The sequence below is a fragment of the Triticum aestivum genome, chromosome 7A (assembly GCF_018294505.1).
Source record: "Triticum aestivum cultivar Chinese Spring chromosome 7A, IWGSC CS RefSeq v2.1, whole genome shotgun sequence".
NCBI classification, from domain to species: Eukaryota; Viridiplantae; Streptophyta; class Magnoliopsida; order Poales; family Poaceae; genus Triticum; species Triticum aestivum.
Genome location: NC_057812.1, coordinates 142,317,259 through 142,332,933, shown reverse-complemented (window position 1 = coordinate 142,332,933; position 15,675 = coordinate 142,317,259). Strand labels below are relative to the sequence as shown.

The window sequence follows — 15,675 nt, the reverse complement described above, 5'->3', positions numbered from 1 at the left end:
CGAGCCTCTGCAGCAGATCTTCCACATCTTCCCTTCCCCGTTTGATTGATGTTTGCTAAAGCGTTGGACAGCCCGTCGGACTCCGACTTCCGAACGCGCTCGGCCGGCTCCAGAGTCGGATTTAAATTGAAACCCCACAAGAGGCTCCGCATCTGTTATAAATACACGCGTGCACGGCGTCAGAAGAAGTCCACTGAAGCCAGAAATCACGCTAGTACGAGTGTACGAGTATTGTTTTCGCCGCCCCCCGACGGCAGCCCGGCCTGCGAATCACCATTTGCGTCTCCTGTCTGACAGGCTCCGTTACCTTGCGTCCCCTGCGGTCAGAATTACATTCTGTTCAAAAGGCTGAAGAATTAGCTGCTGCGTGCGACGATGGCTACGGCTAAGAGAAGCAAGGCGAAAGCCGCGGAAGCAGCCAAGACAGCCAGGGCCAACGCCTACGCGGCCGACAGGGCAGCTGCCGCGGATGTTGTACGGGCCGCCAAGATTGCCAAGAGGAAGGCCACAGAGGCCAAAAAAGCTGCCACGACAGACACCACGAAAGACAAGGAGGCAGAAGAAGCCGCCAAGACAGCCAGACTCATGGCCGAAGAAGCCACCAAGGCGAAGGAAGCCGCGGAGGAGGCGAGGCAGCTGGAGGACAAGGAGACAGAGTGGGCGCAGTGCAAGGAGGAGCTGTTCGCCTCCAAGTTCCGCCGTTTCTGGAACAAATTCTACGCCTGCGCGGCCGCGGCATCACCTTCCATCAAACCAGTAATCATCCCAATTTAATTATTTGTGTTCCGCAGTTATTTTAGTTTCTTAAAGCAAGTTTAATATGATGACGTAAATGGGTTGTAAAAAATGTCACTGTGACCTATTCCCTCCGTCCCACAATGTAAGACGTTTTTGCAAGCTAGTTTAGCTTGCAAAAACATCTTATATTATGGGACAGAGGGAGTAATTACCATGACTATTAAGTATTTTGTTTCATTCTTTCACTAACTTGATATTAATGGAACAATGCAGCATCTATCCCGGCCATGCGTTATACGTTCCCTGCTTTCCGTGACACGCCCAATCCCATGGATACTCTACAGTTCAAGTTAGTCAAGATCACATCAATCGAAGAGTGCTTACACTGGTGAGGGAGTCCTGGATTAGGGGGTGTTCGGGTAGCCGGACTATACCTTCGGCCGGACTCCTGGACTATGAAGATACAAGATTGAAGACTTCGTCCCGTGTCCAGATGGGACTTTCCTTGGCGTGGAAGGCAAGCTTGGCGATGCGGATATTCAAGATCTCCTACCATTGTAACCGACTTTGTGTAACCCTAACCCTATCCGGTGTCTATATAAACTGGAGGGTTGTAGTGCGTAGGACAGAATCAACTCCATACACAACAATCATACCATAGGCTAGCTTCTAGGGTTTAGCCTCCTTGATCTCGTGGTAGATCTACTCTTGTACTACCCATATCATCAATATTAATCAAGCAGGAGTAGGGTATTACCTCTATCGAGAGGGTCCAAACCTGGGTAAAACAAAGTGTTCCCTGCCTCCTGTTACCATCCAGCCTAGACGCACAGTTCGGGACCCCCTACCCGAGATTCGCCGGTTTTGACACCGACATTGGTGCTTTCATTGAGAGTTCCTCTGTGTCGTCGCCTTTAGGCCCGATGGCTCCTTTGATCAACAACAATGATACGGTCCAGGGTGAGACTTTTCTTCCCGGACAGATCTTTGTCTTCGGCGGCTTTGCTCTGCGGGCCAATTCGCTCGGCCACCTGGAGCAGATCGAAAGCTACGCCCCTGGCCATCAGGTCAGGTTTGGAAGCCTAAACTACACAGCTGATATCCGCGGGGACTTGATCTTCGACAGATTCGAGCCACAGCCAAGCGCGCCGCACTGTCTCGATGGGCATGATATAGCTCTGCCGCCGAACAGCGCCTTGGAGGCCACACACGCATCGGTTTCGACCATTGATTTGGAGCCTACTGCGCCGATCGAGGATCAGCGGTTGGACGCTGCCTCAGGGGCTGCGATCTCAGAGGCGATCGAGCCGAACTCCAGCCCCGCACTCCGCATGGCCCGTGACTCCGAGGAGCCGGATTCCTCTCCGAACTCCGAGCCCCCCGAGCCCCTGCCAATCGAATCCGATTGGGCGCCGGTAATGGAGTTCACCGCCGCAGACATCTTTCAGCACTTGCCTTTTGGCGACATCCTGAATTCTCTTAAGTCTCTTTCTTTATTAGGAGAGCCCTGGCCGGACTACGGTCAGCGAGGGTGGGATACGGACGGTGAGGAAATTCAAAGCCCATCCACCACCCACTTTGTAGCCACTGTCGACGATTTAACCGACATGCTTGACTTCGGCTCCGAAGACATCGACGGCATGGACGACGATATAGGAGACGGACAGGAACCAGCACCTGTAGGGCGCTGGAAGGCCACCTCGTCATATGAAATATACATGGTGGATACTCCAAAAGATGGAGATGACGATGGAATAGTGGGGGATGACGCCCCCAAGAAACAGCCAAAGCGCCGGCGTCAGCGGCGCCGCTCTAAATCCCGCCAAAGCAAAAACGGTGATTCCGGCACGGGAGATAATACTACCCCGGATAGCGTCGAAGAACACCCACCTCAGCAAGATTTGGCACAGGAAGATGGAGAAGCCAGCCCTCATGAGAGAGCGGCAGACCGAGAGGTCGAGGATGATAACTATACGCCTCCCTCTGAAGACGAGGCAAGCCTCGATGACGACGAATTCGTCATACCATCAGACCCCGCCGAACAAGAGCGTTTTAAACGCAGACTTTTAGCCACGGCAAGTAGCCTCAAGAAAAAGCAGCAACAGCTTAGAGCTGCCCAAGATTTGCTAGCTGACAGATGGACTGAAGTCCTTGCGGCCGAAGAGTATGAACTCGAATGCCCCTCCAAGAGTTACCCGAAGCGCAGATCGCTACCCCGATTAGAGGAGGAAGCACCTACATCACCAGCGCATGACATGCCAGACTGGCCACCTCGCGGCCGCGACAGAGAGGCCTCTCGGCCCTCCACCCAAGCCATCCCCCGACGCCGCTCAACTAAGGCACGGGAAAATGCGCTCGACCTGCGAGACATACTGGAAGATAAGGCAAGACAAACAAGATCGATCTACGGATCACGCAGGCGCCCTACGGCATGTGACAACGATCTTCACTCCGGATACAACAAATCCGGTAGGGCCGAACACAACAGACATAGCTCTTCCGAGCTGCGTCGTGATATAGCCCAGTACAGAGGCGCCGCACACCCGCTATGCTTCACGAATGAAGTAATGGATCATAAAATCCCAGAGGGTTTCAAACCCGTAAACATTGAGTCATACAATGGCACAACAGACCCGGCGGTATGGATCGAGGATTATCTCCTTCATATCCACATGGCACGCGGCGATGATCTACACGCCATAAAATACCTCCCGCTCAAACTTAAAGGACCGGCCCGGCATTGGCTTAACAGCTTGCCAGCAGACTCAATCGGTTCTTGGGAGGACCTGGAAGCCGCATTCCTCGACAACTTCCAGGGCACTTACGTGCGACTGCCGGATGCCGATGACTTAAGCCACATAATTCAGCAGCCAGAAGAATCGGCCAGACAATTCTGAACACTGTTCCTAACAAAGAAAAACCAGATAGTCGACTGTCCGGACGCAGAGGCCCTAGCAGCCTTCAAGCATAACATCCGCGACGAGTGGCTTGCCCGGCACCTGGGACAGGAAAAGCCGAAATCCATGGCAGCCCTCACGACACTCATGACCCGCTTTTGCACGGGAGAAGACAGCTGGCTAGCTCGCAGTAACAACTTATCAAAGAACCCTGGTAATTTGGATACCAAGGACAAAAGTGGCAGGACACGTCGGAATAAGCAAAAACGCCGCGTTAACAGCGACAGCAATGAAGACACAGCAGTCAATGCCAGATTCAAAGGATATAAATCCGGTCAGCGGAAAAAGCCATTCAAAAAGAATACTCAGGGCCCGTCCAGTTTGGACCGAATACTCGATCGCTTGTGCCAGATACATGGCACCCCCGAAAGGCCAGCCAATCACACTAATAGGGGTTGTTGGGTGTTCAAGCAGGCAGGCAAGTTAAGGGCCGAAAACAGAGACAAGGGGCTGCACAGCGACGATGAGGAGCCCAAGCCGCTGAACAACAATGGACAGAAGGGCTTTCCCCCGCAAGTGCGGACGGTGAACATGATATACGCAACCCACATTCCCAAGCGGGAGCAGAAGCGTGTGCTACAGGACGTATACGCGATAGAGCCAGTCGCCCCAAAGTTCAACCCATGGTCCTCCTGCCCGATCACTTTTGATCGAAGGGACCATCCCACTAGCACCCGCCATGGCGGCTTCGCCGCATTGGTTCTCGACCCAATCATCGACGGATTTCATCTCACAAGAGTCCTCATGGACGGCGGCAGTAGCCTGAACCTGCTTTATCAGGATACAGTGCAGAAAATGGGCATAGATCCCTCAAGGATTAAGCCCACAAGAACGACCTTTAAAGGCGTCATATCAGGTGTAGAAGCCAACTGTACAGGCTCGGTAACACATGACGTGGTCTTCGGATCCCCGGAAAATTTCCGAAGCGAAGAGTTAATCTTCGATATAGTCCCGTTTCGCAGTGGCTATCACGCCCTGCTCGGACGAACTGCATTCGCAAAGTTCAATGCGGTGCCGCACTACGCATATCTCAAACTCAAGATGCCAGGCCCTCGAGGAGTAATTACGGTCAACGGAAACACCGAACGCTCCCTCCGTACGGAGGAGCACACGGCGGCTCTCATAGCGGAGGTACAAAGTAGCCTTCTCAGGCAATTCTCCAAGTCCGGCCATTAAAAAGCCAGACACTGTCAAGCGCGCCCGGAGTAACCGACAGCAGGACCGCCTGGCACACTCTGAGCAAGCGTAGCAATGCGGCCCCAACCCCAGCTTTCACGACATAGCGAAACCAATACCTCGCGTACATAACTACGCCCTTGAAATACCATGGGCACAGGGGAAGGGGCACAATAACGGCACGCCCAAAATACGACTTAAAACGTACTAGGGGCTGACGGATTCTTTTTTTAATTTTTTCTTACTTTCAGGACTCCATACTTCGGACGACCTGCTCGGCAATTCGACTGCCGCACAAACGATGCAAGATCCAGGGAGGCAGACAAGCCATGCCGCATTATGGAACTCCCAGGTGGTCTCTGTTATGAGCGGTATACCTGCTTTAAATACAATTCCGCGGCCTGCCCCTGGTCAGGACATACTGAATAGTCCAATATCTTTTGCTTACCGCACTATTTGTATCGTTCGGCTTTGATAAATAGCCTCTCTATAAACAATGCTTAGATTTTTGTCTATTTTTTTGCATTACTCTCTTTTATACATGTTCATTAATGACATGTTGCACCCGTACACTATGGTACGACAAGTACGCCAGGGGCTTCAGTACCCTTTAATATGGTGTGAGAAGTCCGTACACTTTCACAAGTGCGGCACCCCGAACTTATAGCACTATATGCATCGGCTCCGAATCATGATTTGGGTCAATAGTTGGGTTTGCCCGGCTCCTATGTTTTCGTGCCTTACGTTCCGCTATATCGGCTAAGGTAGCACTAGGAGAACCACTGCGATTGTGCCCCGGTTGAGCTGGGTTAAGCACCTCAGTGGAGAAAGCTAAAACTGACTGTCATGATGAGGCGAGAGACCGGTCGCTGTTTGAGAGGTTTTTCGAGTCCCTAAAGGCTTATGCCGCTTCGAGCGAGGAGCTAGATAACCCTGGCCAAGGCGTGGATAGCGCCCCGAACTCGGTCTTCCGAACTAGGGGCTTCGCCGAAATTTAAAATTATAAAGTTCTATGGATAAGTGAGAGTGTTCAAGCATTATAGTCTGATTGCCTGGTTCGTCGTGCTGAGCGCCTCCCTCGAAGGACCCAACCATGGGAAAAAGAGCGCCCAGGTTTATCACCGAACACCCCAGCACTAGTGGCACGGGGGCAGAAGCCGACGACTGGCCATCTCTCAATTTTTGATAAACAGCCGCACAGAAAATAATATTTTAAATTCAATAAGAATTGCTTAGTGCATATGAACAAGTTTTCAGCGCACAGGATAAACACGAGCGAGTTCATTCAAAAATTACATCCTTGGTGCATTCATCCGCCACAAGGCGGGCACCCGCAAGAACATCCTTATAGTAGTTCTCAGGCTTGCGATGTTCCTTCCCCGGCGGTGGCCCGTCCCTCACAAGCTTTTCACCATCTAGCTTACCCCAGTGCACCTTTGCACGGGCAAGGGCCCTACGGGCACCTTCGATGCACACGGAGCGCTTGATGACCTCGAGCCTTGGACAGGCCTCCACCAGCCGCCGCACCAGCCCGAAGTAGCTCCCAGGCAGGGCCTCTCTGGGCCACAGCCGAACTAGGAAGCCCTTCATGGCCTGTTCGGCCACCTTGTGGAGTTCGACCAGCTATTTCAGCTGGTCGCTCAAGGGCACAGGGTGTCCGGCCTCAGCATACTGAGACCAGAACACCTTCTCCGTCGAGTTACCCTCTTCAGCTCGGTAGAATGCGGCGGCATCGGATACGCTGCGGGGAAGATCTGTGAATGCCCCTGGAGAACTCCGGATTCGGGTAAGTAACAAGTAGTTTACTTCTATATTTCTGCTTTGCATAAAGAATGCCTTACCCGCTGCTATGTTCTTCATATCCTCCAACTCTCGGAGGGCCTTTTGGGCTTCGGCCTTGGCAGACTTGGCAGTCTCAAGGGCCGCCGCGAGATCGGACGCTTGGGTCTTTGACTCAAGCTCCAAACTCTCATGTTTTTTCATGAGAGCCTGAAGCTCTTGCTGCACCTCACCGACCTGAGCCCCAAGTTTCTCTCGCTCGGTGCGCTCCGTGGTCGTTTTCCTTTCGGCCTCGGACAGCACCTACTTGAGGGTCACCACCTCAGTCGTGGCCCCTACAATAAGCAGTACAATCCTGTTATTTTTTCGCAATCACGCCTCTCTATAGGCACCTTTTTATGTAAGGTATTTCTTACCTTCTTTCTCCTCGAGCTGCCGCTTGGCAAGGCCGAGCTCTTGCTCGGACCGCTCGAGTCCTTGTTTCAGGGCACCCACCTCCGCAGTCAGTGCGGCGGTGGCTAGCAGCGAAGCCTGCATACGCATATTGACTCTTTGTTGTTAGACTCCTGTGAAAATTAATAGATCCTCTATTCGGCTTTTCTTTCTGAACGCCAAACAGAGCATCAGGGGCTACTGTCTATGCGGTAATATTTTTACTTACCTCGAAGCCTGTTAGGAGGCTAGCGCAAGCTTCACTCAGCCCGCTCTTGGCGGACTGAACCTTCTGGATCACCGTACTCATAATAGTACGGTGCTCCTCGTCGATGGAGGCGCCTTCAAGCACCTCCAGCAGATTGTCCGGCGCCTCTGGTTGGACGGAGGCTGCCGGCTCAGAAGGCTTGCTCCTCTTGGAAGGAGTTCGCCTGCCGCGGTCCGGAATTGTTGAAGATTCCGGCACGGTGTCCGGCTTAAAGCCGGACTTGGAGCCCTGGGGGGGTCTTGTCCCCTTTACTCCTGGAGTCCGGGAGGTCACCTTGCGGCTCCTCCAGGACCACCACCTCCTGCCCCGGAGCTCGTTGCGACGCCACTTCGGCGTCATCCGCAGTGCGGGGGGAGACAGCGGGTGGAACGGAGTTCACGTCCGATGAATCCAGGGAGCCGCTCGATGACTCATTGAGTTCGGCCCGGGGCGGGCTGCATGATTATATTCGACATTAGGGAAAGCTGTGCAAGAAAAGGAATATCATGAGTTACTCTGGTATCTGAACACTTACGATTTCGCCGGACGCCTGGCCCTGTCCGGCCACTCCTCTTCGTCCTCGTCGGCGTCGGGGGCGTAGTCCGGCGGAGGGGTTTTCCTCTTCTTGGACCCTTCGCCCCCCCCCCATTGGGGCGGCCTTCCTTTTCTTTCCTCCCCCCGCTGGAGGGGGAGAGGTTTCTTCTTCCTCCTCCTCGTTTTCACGGGAAGAGGGCATCTCGGACTCGTCGGATGACGAGTCCGATAGCACCACATTACGGGTACTCTTTTGAGTCCCCGTGGCCTTCTTCTTCTTGGCCTTCTTCTCCGGCACCACATAAGGCGCCGGAGCCAGCAGCTTCACTAGTAGAGCTGGGGCTGGGTCTTCGGGCAACAGAGCCGGACAGTTAATCAGTTCGGCTATCGCCCGCCAAGCCTGTCAAAGGTAAGGGAGTTTGGATCCCGCATAGAGTCAAACTATGAAAGAAGCTTAACATCCTGTAAAAGGTGTAGATGGCATACCTTGCTAGCGTGACGCTGCGAGCTGTATCCGCGGTCCTCGGAAGCGGATGCGGGAGCCTCGGCGCCCTTGAATAGCATCTTTCAGGCGTCCTCGTACGTTGTGTCGAAGAGCCTGCTGAGGGTTTGATGCTGCGCCGGGTCGAACTCCCACAGATTAAAATCCCGTTGTTGGCACGGGAGGATCCGGCGGATGAGCATAACCTGGATTATATTAACAAGCCGGACTGGCTTGTTCACCAGGGACTGGATGCATGTTTGCAATCCAGTCACCTCTTTTTCGTCACCCCACGACAGGCCCGTCTCTTTCCAGGACACAAGCCACGTGGGGGGTCCAGATCGGAACTCGGGGGCCGCGGTCCATTCCGGATCGCGCGGCTCGGTGATATAAAACCACCCGGATTGCCATCCCTTTAGGGTCTCCACGAAAGAGCCCTCGAACCATAGGGTGTTGGCCATCTTGCCCGCCATGGCGCCTCCGCACTCCGCCTAGCTGCCGCGCACCACCTTGGGCTTGACGTTGAAGGTCTTGAGCCAGAGGCCAAAATGGGGGCGGACGCAAAGAAAAGCCTCGCACACGACGATAAACACCGAGATGTTGAGGATGAAGTTCGGAGCCAGATCGTGGAAATCCAGGCCGTAGTAGAACATGAGCCCCCGGACAAATGGGTGGAGTGGAAAACCCAGTCCGCGAAGGAAGTGGAGGAGAAATACTACCCTCTCATGGGGCCTTGGGGTGGGGATGAGCTGCCCCTCTTCGGGAAGCCGGTGCGCGATGTCCTTGGACAGATACCCGGCCTTCCTTAGCTTCTTGACTTTGCCCTCCATGACGGAGGAGATCATCCACTTGCCTCCCGCTCCGGACATTGCTGGAGAAGGTTGAGGTGGGAAGTGCGGGCTTGGGCGCTGGAGCTCGGGTGCGCGAGAGATGGGTAGGCAAGGGAGGAAGAAGGCGTAGGTAAAAAGGGTGGATCCTTGTCCCTTTATATGGGCGGATGCGGTTGTGCGTCCCCGCCTGCCTAGTAAAACTCGCTTGCCTCCCAAGCGTCGTGATAAGTGGCGCGGTTGGGTTACCCATGTCCGTATTGATGAGAATCCCGTAAAAAGGGTACACGATCTCTGCTTTGACAAGACGTGCCAAGGGAACCGCCTCGCAAAACATGCTGAGGTGGAAAAGTAAAAACGATTCGAGTAAAGGACTTGGCTGTAGTGTGACGGCGCACTGCAGAATACGTCGGCAGATTTGATTTGTGTTAATATTATTCTCTCTATGGCAATATGTGGAAACTTATTTTGCAGAGCCGGACACTATTCTTGGTGATTACAATCTTCTATGAAGGACTTGGAGGAGGAACCCGCCTTGCAATGCCGAAGACAATTTGCGCGCCGGACTCGTCGTCATTGAAGCCTGGTTCAGGGGCTACTGAGGGAGTCCTGGATTAGGGGGTGTTCGGGTAGCCGGACTATACCTTCGGCCGGACTCCTGGACTATGAAGATACAAGATTGAAGACTTCGTCCCGTGTCCGGATGGGACTTTCCATGGCGTGGAAGGCAAGCTTGGCGATGCGGATATTCAAGATCTCCTACCATTGTAACCGACTTTGTGTAACCCTAACCCTATCCGGTGTCTATATAAACTGGAGGGTTGTAGTCCGTAGGACAGAATCAACTCCATACACAACAATCATACCATAGGCTAGCTTCTAGGGTTTAGCCTCCTTGATCTCGTGGTAGATCTACTCTTGTACTACCCATATCATCAATATTAATCAAGCAGGAGTAGGGTATTACCTCCATCGAGAGGGCCCGAACCTGGGTAAAACAAAGTGTTCCCTGCCTCCTGTTACCATCCGGTCTAGACGCACAGTTCAGGACCCCCTACCCGAGATCCGCCGGTTTTGACACCGACAACTGGCCACTGCAGTATTTGGTATCGTTACTGCACGTGATATCCTGGATAACAAGCGCAACATTATTTTTCACCGTCCGAGAAATAGCTGCCAGACCATCACTGAAGAGGTTTGCATATTTCTACCCATTTGTTTGTTTTCCCAAGTTGCATGCATTTTGCTCTTGTACACTCTCTCCTTGCCTCATTAATTAAAGTTTACAAAATTTTGACTTTGGAAAATATGCACTATAACCTGACAAGAAGAGAGTGCATGGAATATATTATAATAGATTGGTTGTTGCATTATATCCACTTGATGCAGTCTTATTACTGATTAAGTAAAACATAATTATTGACCTACATACTTGTTTCGATCATGCAGGATCCATATCTTGCATTGACCGGCCCTAGTCGAGCTATTGCGGTGTCAATAGACCTTTCCTACATTGAGGTTTCCCTCAAAGTCAAGGGCACTACAAAAGCTGAGGATAAAGATCTGAGTGATCTTGTTGTGACTTACAGAAGTGGGTATTGCCTAACTGGTGTTTACCCTAGCAGGCTCAGCACGCTGAAACTTGAATTCAGCCACGTTAGTTTCTCTGTGGAGGCCACAATCTGTATAAAACTCACTGGTGGGTCATGGCCAATTGGTTTTCAAAGTGTATTCACTGCTGGCACCTCTACTGATGATGTCCTCGTCAAATTACTTGATTCCGAACATGACGGGTTGCCTGTCGATGCCAATGGTGTGACCAAGCTCTCGTGTCGCGTGGTTTCTGTTGGACTTGAGAAGTTTTTGAAGGTTCAGCTCATGGCAATTTCGATTAATGAGAAACAAGTTGTTGAGAGTAGCGAGGCAACTTTTAAGCCTGAGAGGGCTGGCATTAGCCTAAGCAATCTTAGTCTTGGCTGCTGTAGTATGGAAGTTGCCGTTGCTTGGTCATGTTTCTGTGATGAGTGACTTGTTCTTATAACTAGTGGACCCGTTGCGCCAAATGGCGCAGAGGCACGCTAAAGCCATGCCCGCGATTGAAAATATTTGCATTTGTTATTAGCTTCAGGTTTGAGTAAGCACAAATGGCATGAATTGTGACCCTCTTTATACTTAGCATGCACAATTTGTTGTGTTATTTGGGTAACATGGAAGCGATAGTTTTTTATATTTTAATCATCAGTTGTGTGGCATTTAGGCCCATCTTTTAATTTAGTCCTAATTTTGCTTCAGAGGAGCACAAACAATATAAGCAATAAGGGTCATTAAGAGCATCATTATTATTCAAAATGATAGCAACTCTATACAACCTGGTATTTAATTATTTTCTTTCTCTCAAGCCCTAATTCTGAACACAGCCCAATGATCCACCCCCTATAAGCCTACACTGAAATCTGAAAGTGGATGGCATATATGTTTGTAGCTGAAGCTTAAAAACTGAGAAGATTACCGTACAAACACATGCTACTTCAACTTCAAAAGAACCAACTCCACAACATAGACGAACATTAGAGCATCACTTTTTAGTACCACCATACCCAATCTGGGCAGAGGTGCGCATAACGAAAATCGTTTTTAAAAGAAATTTTACATGGTCCTCTCATACCTTACACACCGGAGTTTGGTAACCAAAAAAAAGGTTGACAAAATATATCTACATGCACTCACAGATGCTTTCACTTCCTCACATAGACTAAAAAATTGAATATTGTGTGTACATGGACAGCCAGCTTATCAATCAGATTGGGTATTTGTCACTTTATGCGCCTGTCTGTTCATTAGCAAGGAATCCTGGAGCAACTTGAATTTCAATCTGCATATCCATCCATACGCAAAAAGTGAGAATCATAGTCCTAATAAAATTTTGCAGCTAGAGAAAATAATAAATTAGGAATAGGCATGAAATGGAATTTTTTTGTATCTGATGATGATAAAAAGAACATATTTCAGAAATACACAAAATTTAAGAGGCATCTTCTTGGTTTTACACAGATGAATCATGCAATAAGTAAAAATGAACACAAAATTAGTTCGAACTTCCAAATAAATAGATGAATGTAGCACAAAGAAGCATCACTTTGACACAGTACTACCTTGATATAGAGAAAAGCATAGTGTTTCTCGGAAAATGATTTAGGATCAGAGGATCACTGGGTTGATCAGCATACCAGTGTTAATATATATGGTAGAAGTCCATGAATGAGTCCACTCTTTCTTTGACAAAATAGGAAAGTGTGACTTATAACATAAAGAACCAATGCAAGGAAATAAACTGATGTGCAGGGAACCATTATTTAAACTGCTGCCCAAGTCTTGCTCCTGGGTTTGTTTTTTCATTTTTGAAAGATCCCATGGAGAAAAGAAGCATATCCAAGTTTGTGCTGCTATGAATCAAGATCCACACAAATCCTAAATAGAGAGGCCCATGGAGAGAAGCATGCTCAAACTAAAACCAGGAGGGAGCTGCACACATCACCTTTAGAAAATCGGCATATTAGGCAATCAAAATGCGAGTGAGAGAGAGGTAGAGGAGCACCTAATTTCCTCTATCTAAATACCTTATGAAAGAATGAACAACAAAATAGAGTGTAAGTTTGCAGTGCGCCGTTTTCGAATGCTCAATAGCTTGGTCTGTTTGGTCCATTTGTTTCATTCCAGAATGAATGAGTTGTTGATTTGACATTTCTGCAAAAACTAATGAGGTAGTTGGATGAGAATGTTAACCTTTCAGGGGAAGATTAATAAATAGTAACACAAAATTATGATACTCCCTCCAATCCATATTAATTGTTGCTGGTATGGTACAACTTTGTACTAAAGTTGTACTAAACCGACGACAACTAATATGAATCCGAGGGAGTACTTAATTTTACATGATGCCATTTCAATGTTAGCTACCTGGTCATTACCAGCATCGAATAGTTCAATCCTCTTATTGCAAGGCTACTTTGGTACCTGCAACATCATGGCGACCGAATAGCACATCTATTAGCACCAAGAGAGTTACAATAGTACGAAAAATGAAATTTAAGAAATTGAGATTTATCAATGAAGGGCACATGTGCCAAGTAAAAGAGAAATGAGTAAATAAACATTGTATCATTTCACATATGCCAAGTAAATAGAGGTTGAATTGTAGTTTTGGCTCTGTCCTTGCTCATATTTAAGTAAAAAGGATTGTGTACATTGAAATGCTATGCAAAATACATTGATACTAAAAGAAAGCTTTGCTAAGCAAATAATTTCAGGACAAATTTAGGTATTTCAAAATCTTGATGAGCTATCATAACACACAAAGATAGAAATTATACATTGTGGAACATGACACAACAAAGACGTCAATGAAGGAAACTGCCAACCATAAATTGCTTCCTGACATTTAGTTGTTTGTTGGCCTCAGAAGTATTCCTTTTCTCTTCATCTTTGAGTACACAATCAAATTCTTTGATTAAGCTGCAAGAAGCCATGGCATATATCTACGTAAAAAAGAACTCGGCGGTGATACATTCTCCAAGTAAAGAAATTGATAAAATTCATCATGCCACATGCAGAAGATATGAAATTGCAGGCTCAAGTAGGAACAACAACGACAGCGTTCAACAAGACTTACCGCTTGCACTCGCTCATCTTCCCAGTGAGTTCTTCGAGCCGCCAGTGTGCCTGTTGGAGTCCTTGATCTTGTCTATCTTCTAGAAACCATTACTGCAGCAAACATATATTAGCAAGATGGTGGCAATGTAAATACAAATTGTATCATTTCACATATGCCAGGTAAAACAAAAATGAGTAAATAAACATTCTCTCCAGAGGGTGCGAATCCAATTGGCAAAACAGATTAGCAGAGATGGAGCCTAGTTTTACCTTGCCTACTCCAATGTAAATACAGTCGTATCATTTTATATGCACCGAGGAATCAAGTTCAGTATATCAAGCGGTGCGGTAATAGCGTAGGGAAGCTTCCATGGACTGCTCTGCATTTCTATTGTTTAGAGATAAGAGGTCGTCCAACTCTGGTTTGAGCCTTGGTATTATATTAGTCTGCACAAAATCAATTAAAATATGAGGGGAAGGTAAATTACTTCTGAGTTTTGGAAAGCTAAGAAACTATTGTCAAGAGCATAAGGGTATAAAATCAGAATAACACGATGAGATGCTGTATGAATTAATGTCTTAAGCAAGGAAAAAGAGTTCACTCTGGTGTTTTCATTTCCATCCATGTAGAGTCCAATTGACATAAAATCATCTTCTCTTTTCCATTATGCGAGACTGCATAACATGATCTCTTCCATTGTGAGAGACTGCATATTCAAGCCAGATTCCTACATGAGCTTTTTTTATTACAAAACTTAACAAAGAAAGCAAAGGGGGAAATGAAAAACAGGATCATATATACCTGGTAATGTGTCTAGAAGAAGCAATCGTAACCACACCCCTGGACGCCAGGATCGAGTAGAAGCTGGACTGCAAAGGAACGGTCAGGACTATCATGCATGCACATACTATATTGAACAGAAGCTGCACTAAAATTCTGATTCAAAAATTCACCGATGAACAGATTGCTCAATGAAACAAGTAAACAGAGCTTATCAATTTTCCGTACAAAACAAACTTTATTGAAATAACTTTTTATAAGTTTATTATGTGCTGATTGAGAACGTGAAACTGTTACATTTATTTGGCCATTTCATCAGGCAAATAATGTGCATTAGCTTTGGCCTGGGTACATGTGATAAACAAGATGTAAATTGAGAACGATAAGAGAGCAAGATACCTCATGGACGATCTGCTGCGGCTAGAGTTCAAGGTCAGCAAGTGAGCGCAAGCTGGGCGGCGGCCGCAAGCACCTGGAAGCGATCCGAGCTCAAGCTATTGGATCCGTCGCTCTCGTAGGGAAGGGAGGCGATGGTGATGGGATAAGGCCGGCAGAGATGCCTCCTGTCGATGAAGACGATGAGACGGCGCAGGCAGAGCATGGGGCGGCCGCCTCTCGGCCACCATGCGGCACGGCGAGGCATGCCGTGTGGCGTGGCTGCTGTTCCCCTCCATGAATCTAAGCACCAGCGGCGCGGCGACCTTCGTCGGAGCGGCAGCATCAGAAACCCCAAGAGGACGAGGCGGAGGCGGAGGCGTTGACGGCGGCGCCGACGGCGGTAGCAGCACGACATTGGATATTGAAGAGATAGAAAGGGAAACTGAAGCCGCGCTCGCGAGAGGAGATGAGGCACCCACGACACACGCACTATGCATCGGTCAGCCCAGGGGCCCACGTGCACATGCGCCAGCCCACCCTGCGCAGTCTACGCAACCAACCACCGCGACGCCACACGCCCACACGCGACCACCTCATCCATAGGAACCAGACTTGCCTGCTTCCCGCGTGCGTTCATCCGTACTCCCGCATAGTAGCATAATTTGATTGGAACAAAATAAGACTCGGCTCCACCC

At 49.1% G+C, this 15,675-nt stretch overlaps 1 long non-coding RNA gene across 12 annotated transcripts; it reads right to left on the bottom strand.

Annotated features, from left to right (window-relative positions):
* Positions 1 to 11,738: 11,738 nt before the first annotated feature.
* On the bottom strand, positions 11,739 to 15,456 carry LOC123150640 (uncharacterized). Of its 12 annotated transcripts, none has more exons than XR_006475259.1 (8): positions 15,002 to 15,456; positions 14,624 to 14,691; positions 14,424 to 14,528; positions 14,092 to 14,268; positions 13,542 to 13,932; positions 13,129 to 13,185; positions 12,789 to 12,924; positions 11,739 to 12,043 (listed from the first exon to the last, which is right to left on the bottom strand). It is a non-coding gene; the product is annotated as an uncharacterized lncRNA (long non-coding RNA). The 12 variants fall into 12 exon arrangements; XR_006475261.1 differs by having other exon boundaries at positions 13,590 to 13,932; XR_006475265.1 differs by having other exon boundaries at positions 11,739 to 12,924; positions 13,542 to 13,706; positions 13,841 to 13,932.
* Between the last annotated feature and the right edge of the window lie 219 nt (positions 15,457 to 15,675).